At 38.6% G+C, this 27,977-nt stretch overlaps 1 long non-coding RNA gene across 1 annotated transcript in view; it reads left to right on the top strand.

Annotated features, from left to right (window-relative positions):
- Nucleotides 1-27,467, top strand: part of LOC128651588 (uncharacterized) — a 93,103-nt gene extending 65,636 nt beyond the window's left edge. The window contains exon 3 of the long non-coding RNA XR_008401131.1: nt 27,212-27,467. This is a non-coding gene — a long non-coding RNA (uncharacterized LOC128651588). The remainder of the gene's footprint in view (nt 1-27,211) is intronic.
- The last annotated feature ends 510 nt before the right edge of the window (nt 27,468-27,977 follow it).

Here is a 27,977-nt window from a genome sequence, read left to right as displayed (position 1 = left end):
ACAAAAGGCTGTATTGGCTAGTAATTAACTAATCAAGTAATTATCAGGCTTATAACTCACAGACAGGTAGATTACGAGTTTTGCATAACGGCTTTTAACGCTGAAAAAATGGCAATTCCAGCATAATGGCACTAACGCATATTACAAGTTGTGTCGGTATAGCTATACCGCAAGCATTTTAGCCTGTATCGCAACGTCCATTCCACACTCAAAAAAATGAAGTTTTTGCGTGGGATTTTTATAGCGCCAGTATTACAGGTTGTGTGGTCCGGCTAACATTACAGAATATACCGACACGATCCATACCGCCATCTGAGGCAAGTAGTTATGAGTTTTGCGCAACAAAAATGTTTCACAAAACATAACTAAACTGTTACAAAGTGACCTTCGGACTTCCGGGGAGGAGCGTGAGAGGACACATGCGCGCTCTGAGTTCTGCGCACCAAGCAGCAAAAACACCCTTTCAACACCCCAGCTCCAGGTCCCCGTCGGCGGTTCAGATTGCGGACGCCTTGGGGAGATAGAGATTGTGGAGCTAACGGAAGCCGGCACACACTGCCAGGGTCAGGTGGTACTGACCGAAACCACTCACTCCTTGTATGCAGAGGAAAGGCTGTGGAAATCCCCCTTCAGCTGACACGGAGCAGCAACAGAAGTGGAAGGCGTGGATCCTTCTCTTGGTTCTTGTGAAGGAGCGACAGTTACAAGTGCGGCAGGGTCGGGATCTATCACGGCCCCACGGGAGGTCGGTGCGTGCGGGAGGTGTCTCGGGTGGATCGACTTCCTAGTGAGAGTGACGGAGCCAGCCCATAAACCACAAGCCCTGAACTACACATAGAGGAGAGCTAAGGACTGATGCATTAAAATCGCAAGTACAAAGCTTTGATAACACGGCATAAAAGCCGGTATTATGTGTTGCAAACCCACCATACACTGAGAATCTGTGCAGCTGAAGGAGGTATAAGGAGGCATAAGTTACATGAAGATATAACAGGCATAGTGTCTTTTGTATATGGTTCAAAGTGGTATGTTTTGATAGATACATCTATACAAGTATTGGCATATCCGAAGCACTGCTGATTAACCGTCTTGTGAGGAGGCCTATATCCAGTAAGGCAATTTAAACAGACGAGTGCTTATACAAAGTTACTCCTGCCTCTGGGATTTCATTGCTACAACTGGTCAAGTTTAGAAAGGCTTGTTATATAACATTTGAAGGAGACTGTGAAACCAGCTTTACTTGGAGTATAAATAGAGTATCCAGAGAGTAAACTGCTGGGACGTTAAAAGGACAGCAGAGAAAGCCAAATAATTATCTCTTAACCCTTAGTAAGCAAGAACAAAGTAATATAAGAAAGAGGGTACTCCATTACAGAAGTATAAGCAAGCGGAGAAAGATTAACACAGGATAGCTACTTGCCTTATATAAAGTGAGGCAAAGGAACTTGGATCTGCTATACGGCTTGCCTGGTTGCTGGTACATCTATGTCTGCTGTCCTGGCCAAGATATGTAGATACAAAAAGTACATGGCATTTGAAGGAGGCAGAGAATTTAACTTTATTTGATGCAAAAGTAAAGGGTCTAAGGAGTATACTGCTAAATTGCTAAAAGACATTTATTAGCTAAGCATTGGCTATTGCAGGTTTGCCTTTTGGCCCTTAGTAAAAAAATATCAAGGCATTCTGAGAAAGAGAGTACATATTGGCAGTAATAAAAGCAAAACAGTAAACCCTCAGTATCTGAAGTGAGGCAAAGGACTTTGACCCTGTTAAATTTGCTGTTATGTATTCTGCTTTTTTTTGTATATCTTTGCTTTGTGTCTGCAATTGCATGTATGTATGGTTAACTATAGCAGCTACTGTATCAAATTCTAAAATCAGGTCTGGGTACAGATAATTACTGATCTTTACCAGAGAATGCTATTGTAGAGTAGACCTGTTTAAGTTTGTGTTTGTTTTTCTCCTTCCTTTTGAAGAACAACATATTTATCTGACGATATTAGTATAACAGGCTCAATAGGCGTTGGGGACTGAAAACATAAGATCCCTTTAAATATATAAATCACTTTTTTTTTTCATATCTATGCACTAGAGTGTTTGAAATTGTATAGGTTTTGAAGGGTAGAGTTGTCCTGACTTTTGTATTGTAGGAGAGAGGTCACACAACCTCGTCAAATTTTTTTTTTTTTTTTTTCTAATTGTTTTTTTTTTTTTTCCCACTCGCACTCTTTTTACACTTTTTATGTGTATATATATATATATATATATATATATATATATATATATATATATATATATATATACAATATACACTATTTGTTGTATTTTCTACTCACGACACTTAATGGAAAGGTATATGACTAATATGAAACAAAGATCCCCAATTATGCCCGTCAAGAGAGATAAGAGAGATAACAAATCAATACAAGATTCAGTGGCTGATACTCTGCCGGAGACGTCCATGATGACCACCGCCAGCCCAGATATACAGATTACGAATAACCAGTTGGCGGAACTGATTGTACCACAATTGGAGTCATTGAAAAAAGATCTGAATGGGCTGACGGCGGAAATTAGGCAGTTCTCCAGCAGACTGACAGAGGCAGAGACTCGGATATCAGAGTTAGAAGACCTATATACTGTACAGGAGGCAAATAACCAGAAACTCACAGATACTATTAAATCTCTGCAAAGCAAAGTTGACAATCTCGAAGACAGATCGCGCCGAAACAACGTGAGAGTGGTGGGCTTGTCAGAAAATAGCGAATATACAGATCTGATACAATTTGCCTCCACTGTATTGCCTAGGCTATTAGGCTTGGAGATACAGGGAGATAAATTGGAGGTAGAAAGAGCACACAGGGTTGGCCCAATCAGGATGGATGCAGATAATAAAAAACGTCCTAGAATGATAGTCATTAGATATCTGTGTTTCCAAGATAAAATAAGGGTTATGCAGCAATACCGTAAGATTAAGACACTTACCATTGAAGACAAACAAGTGTTATTATTCCAAGATTTCTCTACCGACACGACGGTTAGGAGAAGAGAAATGTCACCATATTGCTCTGCCCTTATTAAAGCAGGTATAAGGGCTAGCCTCAAATACCCAGCAAGAATAGTTATAGAAGGAAAAGAAGGGCAAAGTCTGCTAAATACGCCAGAGGAGGCTAAAACATTCTGTAAAACAAAGAATATTACGGTGTAACTATGTAAAAATAATAGCATACCCAAGGTTAAACCCATAACGAGATATGTAATGAGTGGCAGTGAAGCAAAAGTGCAAGATTGTACTTATGCAGTTAGCTTGGATAGTGAATGGTTTCAGGTTCTACTTGTTATATGTTGTGTTTTCCCCCTTTTCTTTTCCTTTTTTTTTTTTCCCTCCACCCCCTGGTTACCCTCCAGATACAGGTAGGCCCAGGTAACAAAATAGTTATAATTCTTAGATGAATAGTAATTTAAATTTTATTTCGTGGAATGTTGGAGGTGTATCATCTCCAGCAAAACGCAAAGGCATTTTAAAGTCTATCAAGAAATTAGATCCAGATATAATACTTCTACAGGAATTGCACCTGAAGGAAGATGAGATAATTAAACTTAGAGCGAACTGGATGAATGAAATAATAGCTACACCAGGTACACATAGAAAGCGGGGGGTTGCAATTATATTTAGTAAAAAGATTACATATAAAATAATCAGCAAAGAAGTTGATATATTCGGTAGATTTTTCATTGTTCAAATTGAATTAGCGCAAAAAATATGGACAATTTGCAACGTTTATGGGCCAAATGAATTTGACAGGGAATTCTGGGGCAATATCAAGCAGAAATTAATCCCTTACTTAGAGCAAAATATAATATTAGCAGGGGATTTCAATATGGTCTTACACCCTGAAATAGACAGGCTCCGTCAAAAAAGTTCTTTAAAGTATAAGAAGGAGGCTAAATTTTTCAGAGAATTTTGCACATCTTTAAAATTAAAAGATATTTGGAGAACACAGCATCCAGATATGAGAGAATACTCCTGTGAGTCAAAATCATATAGGAATTTCTCTAGAATTGATCTCTTTCTAATAGAGGAGCAGTTGCTGAAGATAGATATTATATCTCAGATACACGACTTCTCGTTATCAGACCATGCAATTATTAGTATTAACTTTAAATTAAAAGTACAGGAAGGGCCGAACTCAAATACATTTAGCTTCCCAAGATATATGATCAATAATATTAGTTTCTGTAACTGGTTAAAAGACAGGTGGAAGGATTATCAAAACCTGAACAGTACATACAGACACAAGATAGAGATATTCTGGGAAGCGGGCAAAGCGGTCCTGAGAGGGGATATTAAGAACTATATGGTAAAATTGAAAAGGAAACAGCTAGCTAGAGAAACCCAATTATCCAATCAAGTGCAAAATACATATAGAAAATATATAAATAATCCCTGCAACAACACATGGAATAAATATACACAGGCTAAAGTAGAGAGCGAGGCTTTTTTAAACAATAAATGGACACTAGAAGATATTAAATCTAGAAGCTATTTCCAGGGGTTCCAAGGAATTTCTGCCAAACATCTGGTTAAAATTAGAAAATTTAGGAAGAATAGGAATATGATTCCTTTGATAAAATATAAAAATGAGACTTATACAAAAGCCTCAGAAATCAGAGAGGCGTTCTTCAAGTATTACCAGACTATATATTCTCAGGGAAAAATAGACAACGAGGCAAAACAAAGTTTTTGGAAGAAAGTTAAATTGCCAAAAATTACTAAAGACGCATTGGTTAAATTAAACTCAGAAATAACCACTGCAGATGTAGTTACGGCCATAGAGAAGACTAAAGCAGGGAAAGCTCCAGGTCCGGATGGACTCTCTGCAGAGTACTATAAAATAATGAAAATAGAAGTGGCAGAAACGTTAGGCAACTTGTTCAACTCTTATTATATACAGAATGAGAAGCACTCATTATACTTCACTGATTCAATAGTTTCGCTAATCTATAAGAAGGGGAAACCTCCAGAGGATATGGGTTCATATAGACCCATATCCCTTCTTAATCAGGACTATAAAATATTCATGGCCATCATAGCTGATAGACTCAAGAAGGTTATCGGAGACTTAATTAGTCCGGACCAGACAGGCTTTATGCCTGCAAGGAACCCGGCAAAAAATATGCGCTGAGTCCTCACACTGCTTGACTATTATTATAGTAAAACTCACAGAACAGGATCACACTCTATACCAGATTTGGCCTTGATAATGATAGACGCAGAAAAAGCGTTTGATTCCATTATATGGGCTCACATGCTTACCTCACTTGCCCAGTTTGGATTCCAGGGCAACTTTGTTGATACAATTAAACTAATATATAAGGAACCCAGGTCACAACTTCTAGTTAATGGGGAGCTTTCACCGTATATAACACTACAGAGAGGAACTAGGCAAGGTTGCCCGCTATCCCCCTTACTTTTTAACATCTCGCTTGAACCGCTGGCAGTACTTTTCAGGAAAGAAATAGAGGGTATCAAGATGGGCAAGCAGAACATAGTTATATCATTATATGTGGATGACATCATGCTTTTTATTAAAGACTCTATTATAAATATCCCAAAAAGTATGGAGATAATTATGCATTTTAGTAAGTTTACCGGATACAAGATTAACGCTCAGAAATCTGAGATTCTATGGATTAATAAAAAGAAGTATAGTTATAACCTTCATCCATTTAGGGAGGTGGACAATATAAACTATCTTTGGATAGTTATGGGAAGAGATCCACGGGATTGGTATGGGCTTAACTATACTAAGGTGTTTGCTGATCTTGAGGCTGAATTTCAAAAATGGAATATACTCTATCTTTCTCTCTCAGGAAAAATTGTGTTGATTAAGACAATCTTTTTCCCTCGGATCCTATTTTTACTGCAAAATCTACCGCTGTTTATTCTTAAAAGAGATATTGTCTTATATAATCGAGCATGCGCATCATTTATTTGGGGTAAAAAGAAATCACGCCTGTCAATTGAGAAATTGTCTATATCTAAGAAGTATGGTGGTATGGCGTTACCAAACCTAAGATATTATAACTGGGTCACGTTGGTTAAATATGGTGTAGACTGGTTGACAGAAGCACAGTATGTCACATACTTTGATATTGAGTCTGATTTAATTGCACCTTTTAGCTTAAAATCAGTTCTACACCATGCATACGCCAAACTACCCTCTAATATTAAACAACTTATTACATTTTCAAATATTATATTAGCATGGCAGAAATATTGCAGGATAATGGAAGCAGATTTTAAGAAATCCCGATATCTACCCATTATTGGGACCCCAGCGTTTTCTCCAGGTATTTATAATGTGGTTTTCAAAGAATGGCATACTAAAGGTATAATATACTTCTCACAGCTCCTTAGAACAGATAGCAATATAATACAAATATACAGTCGGATATCAGACAAATATAATCTTCCCTCAAATAATTTCTTTGCCTACCTCCAGGCTAGGAGTTTCATAACATCAATAATGTGTTCGGGCACACAAGATTGGAACCTACATGAGATAGAGACAGGACTCAAATGATATAAAGCTGGTATTAGATCAGTTACTTTCTGGTATGACGCCCTATATTCTAAATTAGGGGATAAACACCTACTTAGAATTAAAGAGACTTTTCAAAGATATTTCACTAACATACAGGAATCAGATATAAAGAAAAGTATAAGTCTATGTGAGGCAACCACAACCAAGATTGGTTGGAGGGAAGCTCACATGAAGCTATTAAATAATTTTTATCTAACCCCAGATAGAATGAATAAGTGGGTGTGCAATGAACCAAGATATGGGTGCTTCAAATGTTGTGCTGATAAGGCAGATATGTTACACTGCTTATGGTCATGCCCTATAATTAAACAATTCTGGGGGAAGATTAATTTCTGGTTGAACAAACACTTGCAGCATAACTGTGAACTTACGCCCAGAAAGATATTCTTTTTGAGTCTGGATCACACATGTCCTGGGGATCAACAGTTGATTAATACAGTTATTTTAGCGGCTCGTATGTTAGTGTTTAAAAAATGGAAGTTAGCAAAATCCCCTGGTATAGCTGAATTTGTTAGTGCAATTAGATTGCAAATGAGGATAGAACTATACGACAAAAAAACTATTATCAGAGAAATATCTCAAAAGATATTTCGCCAAGTGGCTAAAGTTAATTCAAAAGTGGCCGATGGCATTACAAAAGGAATTCATCGCCCCAAATTCTACATCATTTTTGTCACTGGTTGGGGGAGAGATTCTCCCCCAACAGTGGGTAGAAGTTTAAAAATAGATGAAGTAGATTATTGCCATTAGGAAAGTGAGGGGGGTCCAGGGGTGTGGTATGGTGTTTTTTTTTTATTTTATTATATTTTCTTTTCCCCATTTGTTATTATTTGTTTGTGTTTTTTCTTATAATAAAATTTGAAGTACGAGAAGACAGAAGGTGATATTCTACCATATTTAATTTCATAAAAGCTTGTTAGTATCTTTCAAGTGGTATATGCATAACCATATCTAATGATGTATTTTATGTTTTTTCATGTATGAAACTATGTACTTCACCAATAAAACATTTAAAAAAAAAAAAACTGTTACAAAGTACACTAACACTTATAAACTACCTATGAACCCCTAAACCGCCACCCTCCCGCATCGCAAACACTATTTAAAACTTGTTAACCCTAATCTGCCGCCCACATCGCGACTATTAAATAAACCTAATAACCCCTAATCCGCCGCCCCCTGTCATTGCCGACACTAAATATAATTATTAACCCCTATTTCGCTGCTCCCTGACATCACTGCCACTATAATAAAGTTATTAACCCCTAAACCTATGGGCCTCCCACATTGCCGCCACTATAATAAAGTTATTAACCCCTAAACCTCCGGCCTCCCACATCGCCACCATTAAATAAACATATTAACCCCTAAACCTCCGGCCCCCCACATCGCCGCCACTAAATAAACCTATTAACCCCTAAACCACCACCCCCCAACTTTGAAAAACACTAAATTAAACTATTAACCCCTAAACCTAACACCCCCTAACTTTAAATTAAAATTACAATATAACTATCTTAAAATAAATAAACATTTACCTGTGAAATAAAAAAACTAAGTTTAAACTATAAATTAACCTAACATAACTATTCTAATAAAATTTAAAAAAACTACCAATTAAAAAATCTAAATTACAAATTTAAAAAAACCTAACACTACGAAAAAAATTAAAAAATCTAAACTTACAAAAAATAAGAAACACTAAATTACGAAAAATAAAAAACACTAAGCTTACACAAATAATAAACGAAATTATCAAAAATAAAAACAATTACACCTAATCTAATAGCCCTATTAAAATAAAAAGCCCCCCCAAAATAAAAACACCCCCTAGTTTACAATAAACTACCAATAGCCCTTAAAAGGACCTTTTGTAGGGCATTGCCCTAATTTAAACAGCTCTTTTCCCTGTAAAAAAAAGTACAAAGTCTCCCAACAGTAAAATGCACCACCCAACCAACCCTCCAAAATAAAAAAACCTAACTCTAAAAAAAACTAAGGTACCCATTGCCCCTAAAGGGGCATTTGTATGGGCATTGCCCTTAAAAGGGCATTGAGCACTTTTTCATTACCTTTAAAAGGGCATTCAGCTCTTTTAAAAAAGCCCAAAGCCCGAATCTAAAAAAAAAAGCCCACCCAAGAAAAAATAAAAAAAACCTAACACTAACCCCAGAATATCTACTCATGGTTTCTGAAGTCCGGACATCCATCTCCATTAAGGCGATGAGAAGTCTTCATTCAGGCGGCAATATCTTCATCCATCCCGGGGGGGCGTCTTTTAACTTCATCCCAGCAGGGTGGAGCCATCCTGGAAGCCTAAGACATCCTGTGCGGAGCGTCCTATTCATAGGGTCACCGCCATACACTGAAGTTGAATGCAAGGTAGCCGTTTCAAAATGGCGTACCTTGCATTCCTATTGGCTGATTTGATTCTTCAAATTCAAATGAGCCAATAGGATGAGAGCTACTGAAATCCTATTGACTGATTTGAACAGGTGAGGCAGCTATAATATCTGCCACATGGGGGGTTCATGTCTTAAACCAGTATTAGTGTAAGAGAGCATTGCAGGAGCTACTAGCTGATGGAGCCTGCCACTCCAGCCCCAGCACTGCCTAGCCCATCTACTTCTGGTCTCTCAGGCCCCGGGGGCAAGTTTCAGCCTTTACCCAGTCTACTCTGTATTGCAGGTAAGGGGCTCTGACTCTTGGGGACATGTACCTCTCTGCCCCATTTTTAAGTCCATCTCTCCATCCTTCACTCCCTCTCTACCCCTCAGGATTAGAAAAGCCAGCAGTGCCACAATATTTGCCCCTAGGCTGTATTCCGGCCCGGGACCTGCAGTGACAGTGAGTAACATGCATCATGATTCATGAGAAATTAATTGTTTACATGGCAGTAGTCTGCACTGATGCCTGCTACTTATTTAGCACATGAACTTTATCCTATTAAATAAATAGTGCAGACTGCCGCCATTTAAAAAAAAAAATCCCAGTTAAAATAACCCTGTGCCAGCACTTCCCTGTAAGTGTCAGTGACAATAACAGAAAAACTGAAGATGTCCCCTCTCGCCCGGCCCCACCAAGGACAAGACCATTCAATGCTTACATGAAATGCTTATGAATATACTGTATATAAAAAAGTAAATTTAAACCATGTTGCAATGTTTATATTAATGCTAGGCATATTTTGCAATGCACTGGATTGCAAAATATGCCTAGCATTAATATAAACATTGCACCAGTATTTAAATGGACATTTTTATGTATATGCATAAGCATTTAATTTTCCATGGCTGACCCTAGATAACTATACGCTTTCTGCTTTTGATGAGTACTGTTATAGGACAGTGCAGGAACAAGCATGTGGTCTGGGTGGGTGGGGTTATTTGGGGCAAGGATGGACAACTCTGGTCAGTGTTTTAAGGGTTCCTGGGCAGATTTTGGGAGGTTCAAGATGTTTCCATAAGGAAACTAGGGCAGAAATATGCAAGAAATAGAAAAAGGTTAGAAATTAGGCAAGAGCTCCTATTTTAGGATTTTTCTACAAATTGCTTTAATATTGCAACTTGCATAACCTCTGCCTTCCCCTGGCTACATGATATTATGTGCACCTGCTGTCAGCCAATAGGCAGACAACACAGTTACACCAATCAGGGAAGATTGCAGGAGGAAGAGCACTGAAACTATATGATGTTCTGAGAGGGCGGTGAATTTAAGTTACTTCTATCAGGTTTATATGTGTGTTTATCTGGCTCTGATACAAGCCAGTGCCTCACCAGCCACTGACCTAACCAAACTGTCTTTGGCTGTTGCTAATGGACTGGGGGCATACCTTCACTGCCTCCTAGCAGCTAAAGCAGTGTTTCCCAAAGTGGGAGGTACTGCCTATGGGGGTGTGGTGGGATTTCTGAACGGGGGCACTGATAGGCATTATATATGGAAGGTGATGCTGGGATTACCATAGGGTGCACTAGTAGGTAAGGAGTGAAAGATGATGTTAGTGGGTCCCCTCAAGCACAATGATCATAAAAAGTTGTACTTTAGTCTAGATCAGTGGTTCTCAACACAAGTCATCAAAAGACTGGATTTAGGAAACACTGGTCTAGATGTGTAAAGCAAAACAATTTTCTTGATTTTATTGGGCATTTTACAGATCTCTCTGCGTTTAAGGCTTTTCCTTTATGATATTTTAGGTTTATCCCCAACTTGCACTATTTCTGATTGCACATCTGATTGACATCTACATTAGCACATTTTGTTAACATTTACTGTACAGTTCTGAATTACTGTGTAGTAGCAGGAAACATAGCAAAAGGCCTATTGTGCCTGTCTGAGTAGCTGATGATGGTTTTCTAGTCTTCTTTCACCATAAATAGACTGTGCAGTGTGCACTACATAACACTTAAGTAAGTAGAATACTTTGTCCATAATGTTTATTGGTGCAGTTGTACAACTATATTCCAAACAAAGAAATCATCTACAGATTTCTAAACATGGTGATTTAAGATTCCCTCTGAGTGGCATAAAACCATATAATGAGGAACTGGTATAACTATATCAAGCCCAACCATCACATTAACACATTTTGAATAGTTTAGTAATTACTATGGGTCAGATTACAAGTGGATCAGTAGTTAATGCTCACTTTCGCAGACTAACTCTACTAGAAGTAAGCTATTTGCAGGTGTCGGGTAGCACTTGTATTACAAGTTGAAAGTAAAAGGTTTTCACACTCATGCTAACCAGATGCGTGTAAAAAGCTGAACTGAGAATATTGTGTAACGTATTCCTATACATATATACAGTATATATATATAATGTATAAGAACCATCAGACATATATTTAAATATATTTTTAAGAATTAATAGAACATATGCTATGTGCAGAACATTGGATTATAAAATATATGTAATATTATCTTCTTATGTTGTGCTTTTAAATAACTGCGAACGTGTTTGCGCGACTTTTGTGTGTTAGGTTTTTTTTCCCTACTTTTTCAGCTCCAATGAAGTATATGGGGAAATGCGACTTCTCAAAATCTGTTTGTTACCATGACATTGCAAATGCGAGAGTGTAAACTTTTTAATTTCAACTTGTAATACGAGCGCAAATCTCAGAGCACAAAAAAATGACTTCTAGTGGTTTTAAGGTAAACTACCACTCCATTCGTAATCTGGCCTACAGTTTGCAAGACTATTCAGAGATAAATTATAGAAGCCTAAACATACCGTACATTTTAATTCTTAGAAATTTGGAACAGCCAATAGAATGCCAATAGAATGCCAATCAACCAATAGGATTTTTTCTACCTTAATTCCGACTGGCTGATAGAATTCTATCAGCCAATCGGAATTGAAGGGACGCCATCTTGGATGACGTCACTTAAAGGTACCGTCATTTAGTAAGAAGACTACGGATGAAGAGGATGCTCCGCGTCGGATGTCTTGAAGATGGACCCGCTCTGCGCCGTCTGGATGAAGACTTCTGCCCGTCTGGAGGACCACTTCTGCCCGGTTGGATGAAGATGTCTCCCCGTAGGGTAATCTTCAGGGGGTTAGTGTTAGGTTTTTTTAAGGGAGTATTGGGTTGGTTTTAGAGTAGGGTTGGTTGTGTGGGTGGTGGGTTTTAATGTTGGGGGGGGATCTGTAATTTTTTTTACAGGTAAAAGAGCTGATTACTTTGGGGCAGTGCCCCGCAAAAGGCCCTTTTAAGGGCTATTTTTAATTTAGTGTAGGGTAGGGCTTTTTTTTTATTTTGGGTGGGCTTTTTTATTTTGTTAGGGGGATTAGATTAGGTGTAATTAATTTAAAAATCTTGAATTTTTTTTATTATTTTCTGTAATTTAGTGTTTGGTTTTTTTTTGTTGTACTTTAAATAATTTAATTTAGGGAATTAATTTAATTATAGTTGTAGTGTTAGGTGTAATTGTAACTTAGGTTAGGTTTTATTTTACAGGTACTTTTGTATTTATTTTCGCTAGGTAGTTATTAAATAGTTAATAACTATGTAATAACTATTGTACCTAGTTAAAATAAATACAAACTTGCCTGTAAAATAAAACTAAAACCTAAGCTAGATACAATGTAACTATAAGTTATATTGTAGCTAGCTTAGGGTTTATTTTATAGGTAAGTATTTAGTTTTAAATAGGAATAATTTAGTTAATGATAGTTATTTTATTTAGATTTATTTAAATTATATTTAAGTTAGGGGGTGTTAGGGTTAGACTTAGGTTTAGGGGTTAATAACTTTAATATAGTGGCAGCGACGTTGGGGGCGGCAGATTAGGGGTTAATAAGTGTAGGTAGGTTGCGGCGACATTGGGGCGGCAGATTAGCGGTTAATAAATATAATGTAGGTGTCGGCGATGTTGGGGGCAGCAGATTAGGGGTTCATAAGTATAATGTAGGTGGCGGCGGTGTCCAGAGCGGCAGATTAGGGGTTAAAAATATAATGTAGGTGTCGGCGATGTCGGGGGCGGCAGATTAGGCATTAATAAGTGTAAGATTAGGGGTGTTTAGACTCAGGGTTCATGTTAGGGTGTTAGGTGTAGTCATAAATGTATTTTCACCATAGGAATCAATGGGGCTGCGTTAAGAGCTAAACGCTGCATTTTTGCAGGTGTTAGGTTTTTTTCAGCCGGCTCTCCCCCTTTGATTCCTATGGGGAAATCGTGTACGAGCACGTTCAGCCAGCTCACTGCTAATGTAAGCAGCGCTGGTATTGAGGTGAGATGTGGAGCAAAATTTTGCTCTATGCTCACTTTTTTGCGGTTAACGCCGGGTTTGTAAAAACCCGTAATACCAGCGTTGTCTGTAAGTGAGCGGTGAGCATAAACTGCTCGTTAGCACCGCACCCCTGTTAACGCAAAACTCGTGATCTACCCGATAGTTTGCAATGTGGGGGGATGGTGGTTTAGAGGTTAATATTTTTTTTAGATAGTTTGCAATGTAGGGGTTAATAGTGTAGTTTATGGGTGTAAGAGTACTTTGTAATGTATTTTTAGTTTTGCAAAACACTTTATGATAGCAGTATGGATTGATGCGGAAAGGACTATTGCAGTAGCACAATGGCAATTTCTCCCGACTTGTAATATCAGCGGAAGAAAAATGGATCACAAAAACGCTGTTTCGCTAACACAAAGTCTGTTGCACTTCAGTGTTAATTTCGCTGACGAAAATATTTTCGTCAAAGTTTTCGTCAGCAGCATGTTTTAGTGACAAACACTTAACGATAATTAAATTAGTATTTAGTCAACTGACGAAAACTATGACGAAAACCAATTCCAATTTTCGTTAAGGAACGAAACCAAAATGAAAATGGGAGGGACGTCACCTGAACTTCCGCTTTCCTCAGAGCTCCGCCTGTCTGTTAGAGATTGAGATAGTGTGAGACGCAATGCGCACACATGGGAGAGAGAGTGAGAGACGCAGGACTTCTGGAAGAAAGTCCTGTGTCTGGAGACTGGAATTTGGATGTGATTGTTGTGACGTGGTGGTGAGTTGAGTTTTTTTTTTCTCCTAGTAGCAGCGTGAGCGCAGCAGTACTGGTTAGCACTGACTGAAGCAGCAGCCAGCCACGTGGTTATGCCATTGATTGCAATGCATTGCAAATGCAGTAATGCCCTACTCCCTCCATCTCCTATTGTGTCAGCCTCCTCTTGTGATTATACTTAGTAGTTAGTACAGTGACTCAGTCCGTTAACTCTAATGACCACTGACCACCACTCCCTGTCCCATCTAATTTTTCTAAAAGGTGAATTTATAATGGGCACTGATCTGATCCATGATCTGATGGGCCTGAAAACTAGGAGCAGAGTGGGGGGATGTCTGCCTGCTCTGCTGCTGCCCGTGCCCACTGCCCAGTCCCACCAGCCGTACGAAGGTTGCTGAGCTAACTGACTGACCCCTCCCTTACACATACACACAGCAATTTTCTGTTTTCTGTATTACAATTTTGACTACTAGTAATATCTTTCTTTTTGTGTAACACCAGTCACCACCAGGTAGCAACATGCACTGCTGCACAAACTGTACAGAAATGTTAGCATCTGGGAGAAAGAGAAGAGAAGATCTATGGATGCATTTTACATTTAATGCTAAGGAGAACAAGACCCTTTGCAAACCATGTGCATGCTCCAGTAGATAATCCCTATACATTTTTGCATTCTACCAACAAAAACACAATAGATATAGAAACAGCCATAGAGCTCTGGCTCTTGGGAACATGTACTTCTCTGCCCCATTTCCCAGTCCATCTCTCCATCCTTCACTCCCTCTCTACCCCTCAGGATTAGAAAAGCCAGCAGTACCACAACATTTGCCCCTGGGCTGTATTCCAGTCCAAGACCGGCAGTGACAGTGAGTGACATGCATCATGATTCATGAGAAATTAATTATTTACATGGCAGTAGTCTGCACTGATGCCTGCTACTTATTTAGCACATGAACTTTATCCTATTAAATAAATAGTGCAGACCGCATCCATTTTTTTAAAAAAATCCCAGTAAAAATAACCCTGTGCCAGCACTTCCCTGTAAGTGTCAGTGACAATAACAGAAAAACTGAAGATGTCCCCTCTCGCCCGGCCCCACCAAGGACAAGAACATTCAATGCTTACATGAAATGCTTATGAATATACTGTATATAAAAATGTAAATTTAAACCATATTGCCTGTTTATATTAATGCTAGGCATATTTTGCAATGCACTGGACTGCAAAATATGCCTAGCATTAATATAAACATTGCACCAGTGTTTAAATGGACATTTTTATGTATATGCATAAGCATTTAATTTTCCATGGCTGACTCTAGATAACGCTTCCTGCTTTAGATGAGTACTGTAATAGGACGGTGCAGGAACAAGCATGTGGTCTGGGTGGGTGGGGCTATTTGGGGCAAGGATGGACAACTCTGGTCAGTGTTTTCAGGGTTCCTGGGCAGATTTTGGGAGGTTCAAGATGTTTCCATAAGGAAACTAGGGCAGAAATATGCAAGAAATAGAGAAAGGTTAGAAATTAGGCAAGAGCTCCTATTTTAGGATTTTTCTACAAATTGCTTTAATATTGCAACTTGCATAACCTCTGCCTTCTCCTGGCTACATGATATTATGTGCCCCTGCTGTCAGCCAATAGGCAGACAACACAGTTACACCAATCAGGGAAGATTGCAGGAGGAAGAGCTTTTTAACATTTAGCACTGAAACTATATGATGTTCTGAGAGGGCGGTGAATTTAAGTTACTTCTATCAGGTTTATATGTGTGTTTATCTGGCTCTGATACAAGCCAGTGCCTCACCAGCCACTGACCTAGCCAAACTGTCTTTGGCTGTTGCTAATGGACTGGGGGCATACCTTCACTGCCTCCTAGCAGCTAAAGCAGTGTTTCCCAAAGTGGGAGGTACTGCCTATGGGGGTGTGGTGGGATTTCTGAACGGGGGCACTGATAGGCATTATAGATGGAAGGGGATGCTGGGTGAATGATGATGTTAGTGGGTCCCCTCAAGCACAATGATCATAATAAGTTGTACTTTAGTCTAGATCAGTGGTTCTCAACACAAGTCATCAACAGACTGGATTTAGGAAACACTGGTCTAGATGTGTAAAGCAAAACAATTTTCTTGATTTTATTGGGCATTTTACAGATCTCTCTGCGTTTAAGGCTTTTCCTTTTATGATAATTTAGGTTTATCCCCAACATGCACCATTTCTTATTGCAACAGATTGCAGCCACTTATAGGGAAGGCTTGCATTCTTTTTTTTACATCTACATTAGCACATTTTGTTAACATTATTTAACATTTACTGTACAGTTCTGAATTACTGTGTAGTAGCAGGAAACATAGCAAAAGGCCTATTGTGCCTGTCTGAGTAGCTGATGATGGTTTTCTAGTCTTCTTTCACCATAAATAGACTGTGCAGTGTGCACTACATAACACTTAAGTAAGTAGAATACTTTGTCCATAATGTTTATTGGTGCAGTTGTACAACTATATTCCAAACAAAGAAATCATCTACAGATTTCTAAACATGGTGATTTAAGATTCCCTCTGAGTGGCATAAAACCATATAATGAGGAACTGGTATAACTATATCAAGCCCAACCATCACATTAACACATTTTGAATAGTTTAGTAATTACTATGGGTCAGATTACAAGTGGATCAGTAGTTAATGCTCACTTTCGCAGACTAACTCTACTAGAAGTAAGCTATTTGCAGGTGTCGGGTAGCACTTGTATTACAAGTTGAAAGTAAAAGGTTTTCACACTCATGCTAACCAGATGCGTGTAAAAAGCTGAACTGAGAATATTGTGTAACGTATTCCTATACATATATACAGTATATATATATAATGTATAAGAACCATCAGACATATATTTAAATATATTTTTAAGAATTAATAGAACATATGCTATGTGCAGAACATTGGATTATAAAATATATGTAATATTATCTTCTTATGTTGTGCTTTTAAATAACTGCGAACGTGTTTGCGCGACTTTTGTGTGTTAGGTTTTTTTTCCCTACTTTTTCAGCTCCAATGAAGTATATGGGGAAATGCGACTTCTCAAAATCTGTTTGTTACCATGACATTGCAAATGCGAGAGTGTAAACTTTTTAATTTCAACTTGTAATACGAGCGCAAATCTCAGAGCACAAAAAAATGACTTCTAGTGGTTTTAAGGTAAACTACCACTCCATTCGTAATCTGGCCTACAGTTTGCAAGACTATTCAGAGATAAATTATAGAAGCCTAAACATACCGTACATTTTAATTCTTAGAAATTTGGAACAGCCAATAGAATGCCAATAGAATGCCAATCAACCAATAGGATTTTTTCTACCTTAATTCCGACTGGCTGATAGAATTCTATCAGCCAATCGGAATTGAAGGGACGCCATCTTGGATGACGTCACTTAAAGGTACCGTCATTTAGTAAGAAGACTACGGATGAAGAGGATGCTCCGCGTCGGATGTCTTGAAGATGGACCCGCTCTGCGCCATCTGGATGAAGACTTCTGCCCGTCTGGAGGACCACTTCTGCCCGGTTGGATGAAGATGTCTCCCCGTAGGGTAATCATCAGGGGGTTAGTGTTAGGTTTTTTTAAGGGAGTATTGGGTTGGTTTTAGAGTAGGGTTGGTTGTGTGGGTGGTGGGTTTTAATGTTGGGGGGGGATCTGTAATTTTTTTTACAGGTAAAAGAGCTGATTACTTTGGGGCAGTGCCCCGCAAAAGGCCCTTTTAAGGGCTATTTTTAATTTAGTGTAGGGTAGGGCTTTTTTTTTATTTTGGATGGGCTTTTTTATTTTGTTAGGGGGATTAGATTAGGTGTAATTAATTTAAAAATCTTGAATTTTTTTTATTATTTTCTGTAATTTAGTGTTTGGTTTTTTTTTTGTTGTACTTTAAATAATTTAATTTAATTTAGGGAATTAATTTAATTATAGTTGTAGTGTTAGGTGTAATTGTAACTTAGGTTAGGTTTTATTTTACAGGTACTTTTGTATTTATTTTCGCTAGGTAGTTATTAAATAGTTAATAACTATGTAATAACTATTGTACCTAGTTAAAATAAATACAAACTTGCCTGTAAAATAAAACTAAAACCTAAGCTAGATACAATGTAACTATAAGTTATATTGTAGCTAGCTTAGGGTTTATTTTATAGGTAAGTATTTAGTTTTAAATAGGAATAATTTAGTTAATGATAGTTATTTTATTTAGATTTATTTAAATTATATTTAAGTTAGGGGGTGTTAGGGTTAGACTTAGGTTTAGGGGTTAATAACTTTAATATAGTGGCAGCGACGTTGGGGGCGGCAGATTAGGGGTTAATAAGTGTAGGTAGGTTGCGGCGACATTGGGGCGGCAGATTAGCGGTTAATAAATATAATGTAGGTGTCGGCGATGTTGGGGGCAGCAGATTAGGGGTTCATAAGTATAATGTAGGTGGCGGCGGTGTCCAGAGCGGCAGATTAGGGGTTAAAAATATAATGTAGGTGTCGGCGATGTCGGGGGCGGCAGATTAGGCATTAATAAGTGTAAGATTAGGGGTGTTTAGACTCAGGGTTCATGTTAGGGTGTTAGGTGTAGTCATAAATGTATTTTCACCATAGGAATCAATGGGGCTGCGTTAAGAGCTAAACGCTGCATTTTTGCAGGTGTTAGGTTTTTTTCAGCCGGCTCTCCCCCTTTGATTCCTATGGGGAAATCGTGTACGAGCACGTTCAGCCAGCTCACTGCTAATGTAAGCAGCGCTGGTATTGAGGTGAGATGTGGAGCAAAATTTTGCTCTATGCTCACTTTTTTGCGGTTAACGCCGGGTTTGTAAAAACCCGTAATACCAGCGTTGTCTGTAAGTGAGCGGTGAGCATAAACTGCTCGTTAGCACCGCACCCCTGTTAACGCAAAACTCGTGATCTACCCGATAGTTTGCAATGTGGGGGGATGGTGGTTTAGAGGTTAATATTTTTTTTAGATAGTTTGCAATGTAGGGGTTAATAGTGTAGTTTATGGGTGTAAGAGTACTTTGTAATGTATTTTTAGTTTTGCAAAACACTTTATGATAGCAGTATGGATTGATGCGGAAAGGACTATTGCAGTAGCACAATGGCAATTTCTCCCGACTTGTAATATCAGCGGAAGAAAAATGGATCACAAAAACGCTGTTTCGCTAACACAAAGTCTGTTGCGCTTCAGTGTTAATTTCGCTGACGAAAATATTTTCGTCAAAGTTTTCGTCAGCAGCATGTTTTAGTGACAAACACTTAACGATAATTAAATTAGTATTTAGTCAACTGACGAAAACTATGACGAAAACCAATTCCAATTTTCGTCAAGGAACGAAACCAAAATGAAAATGGGAGGGACGTCACCTGAACTTCCGCTTTCCTCAGAGCTCCGCCTGTCTGTTAGAGATTGAGATAGTGTGAGACGCAATGCGCACACATGGGAGAGAGAGTGAGAGACGCAGGACTTCTGGAAGAAAGTCCTGTGTCTGGAGACTGGAATTTGGATGTGATTGTTGTGACGTGGTGGTGAGTTGAGTTTTTTTTTTCTCCTAGTAGCAGCGTGAGCGCAGCAGTACTGGTTAGCACTGACTGAAGCAGCAGCCAGCCACGTGGTTATGCCATTGATTGCAATGCATTGCAAATGCAGTAATGCCCTACTCCCTCCATCTCCTATTGTGTCAGCCTCCTCTTGTGATTATACTTAGTAGTTAGTACAGTGACTCAGTCCGTTAACTCTAATGACCACTGACCACCACTCCCTGTCCCATCTAATTTTTCTAAAAGGTGAATTTATAATGGGCACTGATCTGATCCATGATCTGATGGGCCTGAAAACTAGGAGCAGAGTGGGGGGATGTCTGCCTGCTCTGCTGCTGCCCGTGCCCACTGCCCAGTCCCACCAGCCGTACGAAGGTTGCTGAGCTAACTGACTGACCCCTCCCTTACACATACACACAGCAATTTTCTGTTTTCTGTATTACAATTTTGACTACTAGTAATATCTTTCTTTTTGTGTAACACCAGTCACCACCAGGTAGCAACATGCACTGCTGCACAAACTGTACAGAAATGTTAGCATCTGGGAGAAAGAGAAGAGAAGATCTATGGATGCATTTTACATTTAATGCTAAGGAGAACAAGACCCTTTGCAAACCATGTGCATGCTCCAGTAGATAATCCCTATACATTTTTGCATTCTACCAACAAAAACACAATAGATATAGAAACAGCCATAGAGCTCTGGCTCTTGGGAACATGTACTTCTCTGCCCCATTTCCCAGTCCATCTCTCCATCCTTCACTCCCTCTCTACCCCTCAGGATTAGAAAAGCCAGCAGTACCACAACATTTGCCCCTGGGCTGTATTCCAGTCCAAGACCGGCAGTGACAGTGAGTGACATGCATCATGATTCATGAGAAATTAATTATTTACATGGCAGTAGTCTGCACTGATGCCTGCTACTTATTTAGCACATGAACTTTATCCTATTAAATAAATAGTGCAGACCGCCGCCATTTTTTAAAAAAAATCCCAGTAAAAATAACCCTGTGCCAGCACTTCCCTGTAAGTGTCAGTGACAATAACAGAAAAACTGAAGATGTCCCCTCTCGCCCGGCCCCACCAAGGACAAGAACATGCAATGCTTACATGAAATGCTTATGAATATACTGTATATAAAAATGTAAATTTAAACCATATTGCCTGTTTATATTAATGCTAGGCATATTTTGCAATGCACTGGACTGCAAAATATGCCTAGCATTAATATAAACATTGCACCAGTGTTTAAATGGACATTTTTATGTATATGCATAAGCATTTAATTTTCCATGGCTGACTCTAGATAACGCTTCCTGCTTTAGATGAGTACTGTAATAGGACGGTGCAGGAACAAGCATGTGGTCTGGGTGGGTGGGGCTATTTGGGGCAAGGATGGACAACTCTGGTCAGTGTTTTCAGGGTTCCTGGGCAGATTTTGGGAGGTTCAAGATGTTTCCATAAGGAAACTAGGGCAGAAATATGCAAGAAATAGAGAAAGGTTAGAAATTAGGCAAGAGCTCCTATTTTAGGATTTTTCTACAAATTGCTTTAATATTGCAACTTGCATAACCTCTGCCTTCCCCTGGCTACATGATATTATGTGCCCCTGCTGTCAGCCAATAGGCAGACAACACAGTTACACCAATCAGGGAAGATTGCAGGAGGAAGAGCTTTTTAACATTTAGCACTGAAACTATATGATGTTCTGAGAGGGCGGTGAATTTAAGTTACTTCTATCAGGTTTATATGTGTGTTTATCTGGCTCTGATACAAGCCAGTGCCTCACCAGCCACTGACCTAGCCAAACTGTCTTTGGCTGTTGCTAATGGACTGGGGGCATACCTTCACTGCCTCCTAGCAGCTAAAGCAGTGTTTCCCAAAGTGGGAGGTACTGCCTATGGGGGTGTGGTGGGATTTCTGAACGGGGGCACTGATAGGCATTATAGATGGAAGGGGATGCTGGGTGAATGATGATGTTAGTGGGTCCCCTCAAGCACAATGATCATAATAAGTTGTACTTTAGTCTAGATCAGTGGTTCTCAACACAAGTCATCAACAGACTGGATTTAGGAAACACTGGTCTAGATGTGTAAAGCAAAACAATTTTCTTGATTTTATTGGGCATTTTACAGATCTCTCTGCGTTTAAGGCTTTTCCTTTTATGATAATTTAGGTTTATCCCCAACATGCACCATTTCTTATTGCAACAGATTGCAGCCACTTATAGGGAAGGCTTGCATTCTTTTTTTTACATCTACATTAGCACATTTTGTTAACATTATTTAACATTAACTGTACAGTTCTGAATTACTGTGTAGTAGCAGGAAACATAGCAAAAGTCCTATTGTGCCTGTCTGAGTAGCTGATGATGGTTTTCTAGTCTTCTTTCACCAGAAATAGACTGTGCAGTGTGCACTACATAACACTTTAGTAAGTAGAATACTTTGTCCATAATGTTTATTGGTGCAGTTGTACAACTATACTCCAAACAAAGAAATCATCTACAGATTTCTAAACATGGTGATTTAAGATTCCCTCTGAGTGGCATAAAACCATATAATGAGGAACTGGTATAACTATATCAAGCCCAACCATCACATTAACACATTTTGAATAGTTTAGTAATTACTATGGGTCAGATTACAAGTGGATCGGTATTTAACGCTCACTTTCGCAGACTAACTCTACTAGAAGTAAGCTATTTGCAGGCGTCGGGTAGCACTTGTATTACAAGTTGAAAGTAAAATATTTTCACACTCATGCTAACCAGATGTGTGTAAAAAGCTGAACTTAGAATATTGTATAACGTATTCCTATACATATATATATATATATATATATATATATATATATATATATTGTATAAGAACCATTAAATATATATTTAAATATATATTTAAGAATTAATAGAACATATTCTGCTATGTGCAGAACATTGGATTATAAAATATATGCAATATTGTCTTCTTATGTTGTACTTTTAAATAGCTGCGAACAGGTTTGCGCGACTTGTGTGTGTTAGGTTTTTCCCCCAACTTTTTCAGCTCCAATGAAGTATATGGGGAAATGCAATTTTGTATTTGCTACTACTCAAAATCTGTTTGTTACCATGACATTGCAAATGCGAGAGTGTAAACTTTTTAATTTCAACTTGTAATACGAGCGCAAATCTCAGAGCACAAAAAAATTACTTCTAGTGGTTTTAATGCAAACTACCACTCCACTCGTAATCTGGCCTACAGTTTGCAAGACTATTCAGAGATAAATTATAGAAGACTAAACATACCGTACCTTTTAATTCTTAGAAATTTGTCTCTTTTAATCTGAAATTAAAGGGACATTCAAGTCAAAATGAATCTTTCATGATTCAGATAGAGCATGCAATTTTAAAAAACTTTCCAATTTACTTCCATTAACATAATGTACACAGTCTTTTTATATTTACACTTTTTGAGTCACCTGCTCCTACTGAGCATGTGCAAGGATACACAGAATATACGTATATGCATTTGTGATTGGCTGATGTTTGTCACATGATGCAAGGGGAGTGGAAATAGACATAAATTTAAAATGTGTTAGAAAAAAAATCTACTACTCATTTGAAGTTTAGATTAAAGTGAATGTAAATTTTAATGATTAAGTGCCCGTTATTTAAAAATACTATTAAAAACAAGAGCACTTTGATTCATTAAACTTTGCATTGAAGCGTTTTTTTAAATACTTACCTTTTTTCTGTAGGAAAATCAGACCGGCGATCCTCCGCCCGCGATCCTCTGCCCGCTTCTCCTGCTGTACTTGTACATATTGATGACGAATCTGGCTTCCTCCAATCGTTGTGTGGTCTCACGAGCCGTACGCCTTGGAGTGCACGCAATGATTGGAGGAAGTGGGTTTCATCATTGCTGTGCTAAGTACAGCAGGAGCTGCGGGCGGAGGATCGCCGGTCTGGTTTTCCTAAAAAGAAAAGGTCTTTTAAAAAAAATGCTTCAATGTAAAGTTAATTGAATGAAAGTGCCCCTGTTTTAAATAGTATTTTTAAAAACCGGGCACTTATTCATTTAAATGTACATTCACTTTAAGTGCTATTGCATTGTATTTTTATCATGCATTTGTTGATTGAGCAAATCTACTGTATTTACTGGTCCTTTAAGTATGTGTGAAGCGTATTGCAAGTATTTTAAGAACACAACTCAGTGGCGAAAACCTTAATTGAACTTAGTAAATCAGTGATCTTAAACCACAAAAAACGCTGACACACTCAAGACGTGCAGCTGATATTTCTGTGTTTGTCACTTTGTGTAGTGATAAAATATTGCACTAGTTAAACTATACAGGAAGGGAGGAGAGCACACTTTCCTTAGATTTCTGCTAAAAGCCTGCCGTAAAAAAGAATATATATAAAAAATAGTATCCTTAAAAAGGGTCATAAAAATGAAAGAGTATGTAAGGACAGCCCAGCACACAATTTGAATGCACTTTGTAATATGTGTGCATTAAATAGGCTGCATTAGCCTTTTTTAAACTCTAAGATCAGCATCTTGCGTATGTACTCAATGCCAGTATCAGTTTCTGGCAGCTACTCCATTTGCTTGCCTGTCTGTCAGCTTGGGCACCAATTGGTAACTGCATATAATCTGAGACTGGTACTAGGGGGCTTGTAAAAGGTGCTGGCTTCTAGTTTTATATTTAAACATAAAGCATAATGGGCCAGATTACAAGCTGTGCAGTAAATATAAATTTACTATTAGCTAAAACACTGCTAGCAATATGTGTTTTTCGATTCTCAGGATCCGCTCGTATTACAAGTTGAAAAAATATGTTTTTTTTGCTAGCAGTACACCTGAGAATCGCATACTTCGCTAGCAGAGTTTTGGTGTGCTCGTGCGTGTGTTCTCCCATATAAATCAATGAAGAAAAAAAGTTAAAAGAACCTTTACATTTACACATAAAAAAACTACCATTACAAAAAATAACAAAAGCTACTCTTACAAAAAATAACAAACAAAAGTACCAAAAATAAGAAATAAATATTCATATTCTAATACCCCCAAAAATAAAACCACCCCAAAATAAAATAAAAAACTATTCTTTAAATAAACTACCAATAGACATTAAAAGGGCCTTTTGCAGGGCATTGTCCGGAAGCTAACAGCTCTTTTGCATTAAACAATTAACCCCTAACATTACAACCCCCCAAAATAAAAAAAACTAACTAAAACTAAACTAAATATAAAAAAAACTAACTAAAACTAAACTAAAAACCTAAACTACCCATTCCCCCGAAAAGGGCATTTGGATGGGCATTGCCCTTAAAAAGGCATTCAGCTCTTTTTCTGCCCATAAAAAAACTGTGCATGGGGGGGTGGCAGTTTAGGGGTTAATAATTTATTTAGATAGTTTGCACTGTGGGGGGATGGTGGTTTAGAGCTTAATAATTTATTTAGATCGTTTGCAATGTGGGGGTTAATAGTGTAGTTTATGGGTGTAAGAGTACTTTGTAATGTATTTTTAGTTTTGCAAAACACTTTATGATAGCTCTTAGATCACAGTATGGATTGATGCAGAAAGAACTATTGCAGTAGCACAATGGCAATTTCTCCCGACTTCAGCGGAAGAAAAATGGATCACAAAATCGCTGTTTCGCTAACACAAAGTCCGTTGCACATCAGTGTTAATTTCGTTGACGAAAATATTTTCATCAAAGTTTTCGTCAGCAGTATGTTTTCAGTGACGAACACTTAACGATAATTAAATTAGTATTTAGTCAACTGACGAAAACTATGACGAAAACCAATTCCAATTTTCGTCAAGGAACAAAACCAAAACGAAAATGGGAGGGTCTGAGGGAGGGACGTCACCTGAACTTCCGCTTTCCTCAGAGCTCCACCTGTCTGTTAGAGATTGAGATAGAGTGAGACGCAATGCGCATGCATGGGAGAGAGAGTGAGAGACGCAGGATTCCTCTGTCTGCCTGGGACCTCTGGAAGAACACCCCATGTCTGGAGACTGGAATTTGGATGTGATTGTTGTGACGTGGTGGTGAGTTGAGTTTTTTTTCCCCTCCTAGTAGCAGCATGAGCGCAGTAGTACTGGTTAGCACTGACTGAAGCAGCAGCCAGCCACGTGGTTATGCCATTGATTGCAATGCATTGCAAATGCAGTAATGCCCTACTCCCTCCATCTCCTATTGTGTCAGCCTCCTCTTGTGATTATACTTAGTAGTTAGTACAGTGACTCAGTCCGTTAACTCTAATGACCACTGACCACCACTCCCTGTCCCATCTAATTTTTCTAAAAGGTGAATTTATAATGGGCACTGATCTGATCCATGATCTGATGGGCCTGAAAACTAGGGGCAGAGTGGGGGGATGTCTACCTGCTCTGCTGCTGCTTGTGCCCACTGCCCAGTCCCACCAGCCGTACGTAGGTTGCTGAGCTAACTGACTGACCCCTCCCTTACACATACACACAGCAATTTTCTGTTTTCTGTATTACCATTTTGACTACTAGTAATATCTTTCTTTTTGTGTAACACCAGTCACCACCAGGTAGCAACATGCACTGCTGCACAAACTGTACAGAAATGTTAGCATCTGGGAGAAAGAGAAGAGAAGATCTATGGATGCATTTTACATTTAATGCTAAGGGCTAGATTTACCAAAGGCCTACGGCTGCAAGTTCTCACAAGAACTTGCTCGCCGTAATTTATCAAGTAGCGGTCACCAGACCGCCGCTTCCTTAACCTCTTCGCCACCAAATTCAATCTCTGTGGTTGAGTCCGACCGAGGAGATTGACAGCTCCTGCCCGCGCTGATTGGCTGTGCGCGGGCAGGGGGCGGGATTGCACACGAGCACAAAATTGCGCTCATGTGCAATGTTGATTACCTGCGGGTAATTTCGCCCCGCCACAGGCGAGCTGAGGCATACAGGGGTGCGTATACGTGCCCCTGTACGCCTCAGCTTTGATAGATCTAGCCCTAAGGAGAACAAGACCCTTTGCAAACCATGTGCATGCTCCAGCAGATAATCCCTATACATTTTTGCATTCTACCAACAAAAACACAATAGATATAGATATAGCCATAGAAGGAAATGTGTGGGGGGAGTTAGAGGTTTACAATTCAGAAACTAAAAAGGAAGGGTTAATGGCGAGGCACTGCAGTATAAAATTGCAGGTAAAGTAATTAAAATACGTAGTATTATATTTTGTCTCTCTCTATCCCATTCCATTCACAACTTGTTTATGTCCCTTTAATAGAATCCTAAAGAAACCACTGCTGTCTGTACTGATTAGATCACTAACGCTTTGATATATTGTAGGAGTAAGGGACATTGTAACAGTACTGTAGCTTTAAGCAGGTTACCACCCCCTTTTCACATTACTTAACATCTGTTTTACCTACAACCTGTGCTTGAATATTTTGTTCTATCTAGTAGCTAGTCTCTAGGTTTAACTCCTCTCCAAGCCTAACTTCAGTGTTTTCAAAACTATTCTCAGATTTATTCAACCCACGTTGCTAATATTACTAACCTGTATCTTATCCTAGCATTCACACTGGATTTTTCGTCTGTGCTAAGCAGTCTCATCCTCTCCTGCTTAGCCTGTCAGCCTCATTAGCTCTGAGCTGAATTCACCTGTGCCATTACTGGAACACAGTCTGCAGCTACACACTTACCTGAGAAACTTCCAAACATCAGAGCCTGTGGAAACCGCAAGTATAACAGTATTTACCTCAAAGTTGCTACTTTGAATACCTGCTTTAGTGCAACCTTAATATCATTTATCTTGGACTGTGTGTAAATTGTCAGCATCTTAAAATCTAACTTCTATCAACGGATATTGTAGGAAATCTGAGTTACTGGGAACTGCACTAAATGTACAATTGTTCCATAAGTTCCGATAGATTGTATATCTTACTCAGTTCTGAGCATTCCTTTAACCCTGTTGCCCCTCATATTGCTTCCACACAAAATATTGTTTAACCATTTAATAGTATTATCAACTACTTGATAAACTTGCTGACATTTGTGCTTTACTAAGGTTGTTACAGCATCCAATCTTAGATACAAAATCAGCTACAAAATATATTTTAGAAAGTGAAATTGGAACTGTGTTACATTATTACAGACATAAATGTAGTATATAGAGACAACTGAACTTCGAGCTGTGGATGGGTGAGATATAAAGAAAAATTCAGAATAATTTTATTTCTTCCCCCTGATTCAACCCCACAGATACAGAAAAGATCCAATGATGGGCCAAGTCAAGCCAGTTTACCACAGCAAAATATTTACACATCTCTTATAAGTGCT

This window comes from Bombina bombina, chromosome 3 (assembly GCF_027579735.1).
Source record: "Bombina bombina isolate aBomBom1 chromosome 3, aBomBom1.pri, whole genome shotgun sequence".
Classification (NCBI taxonomy): Eukaryota; Metazoa; Chordata; class Amphibia; order Anura; family Bombinatoridae; genus Bombina; species Bombina bombina.
This window is presented reverse-complemented; position numbering and strand designations above follow the sequence as displayed.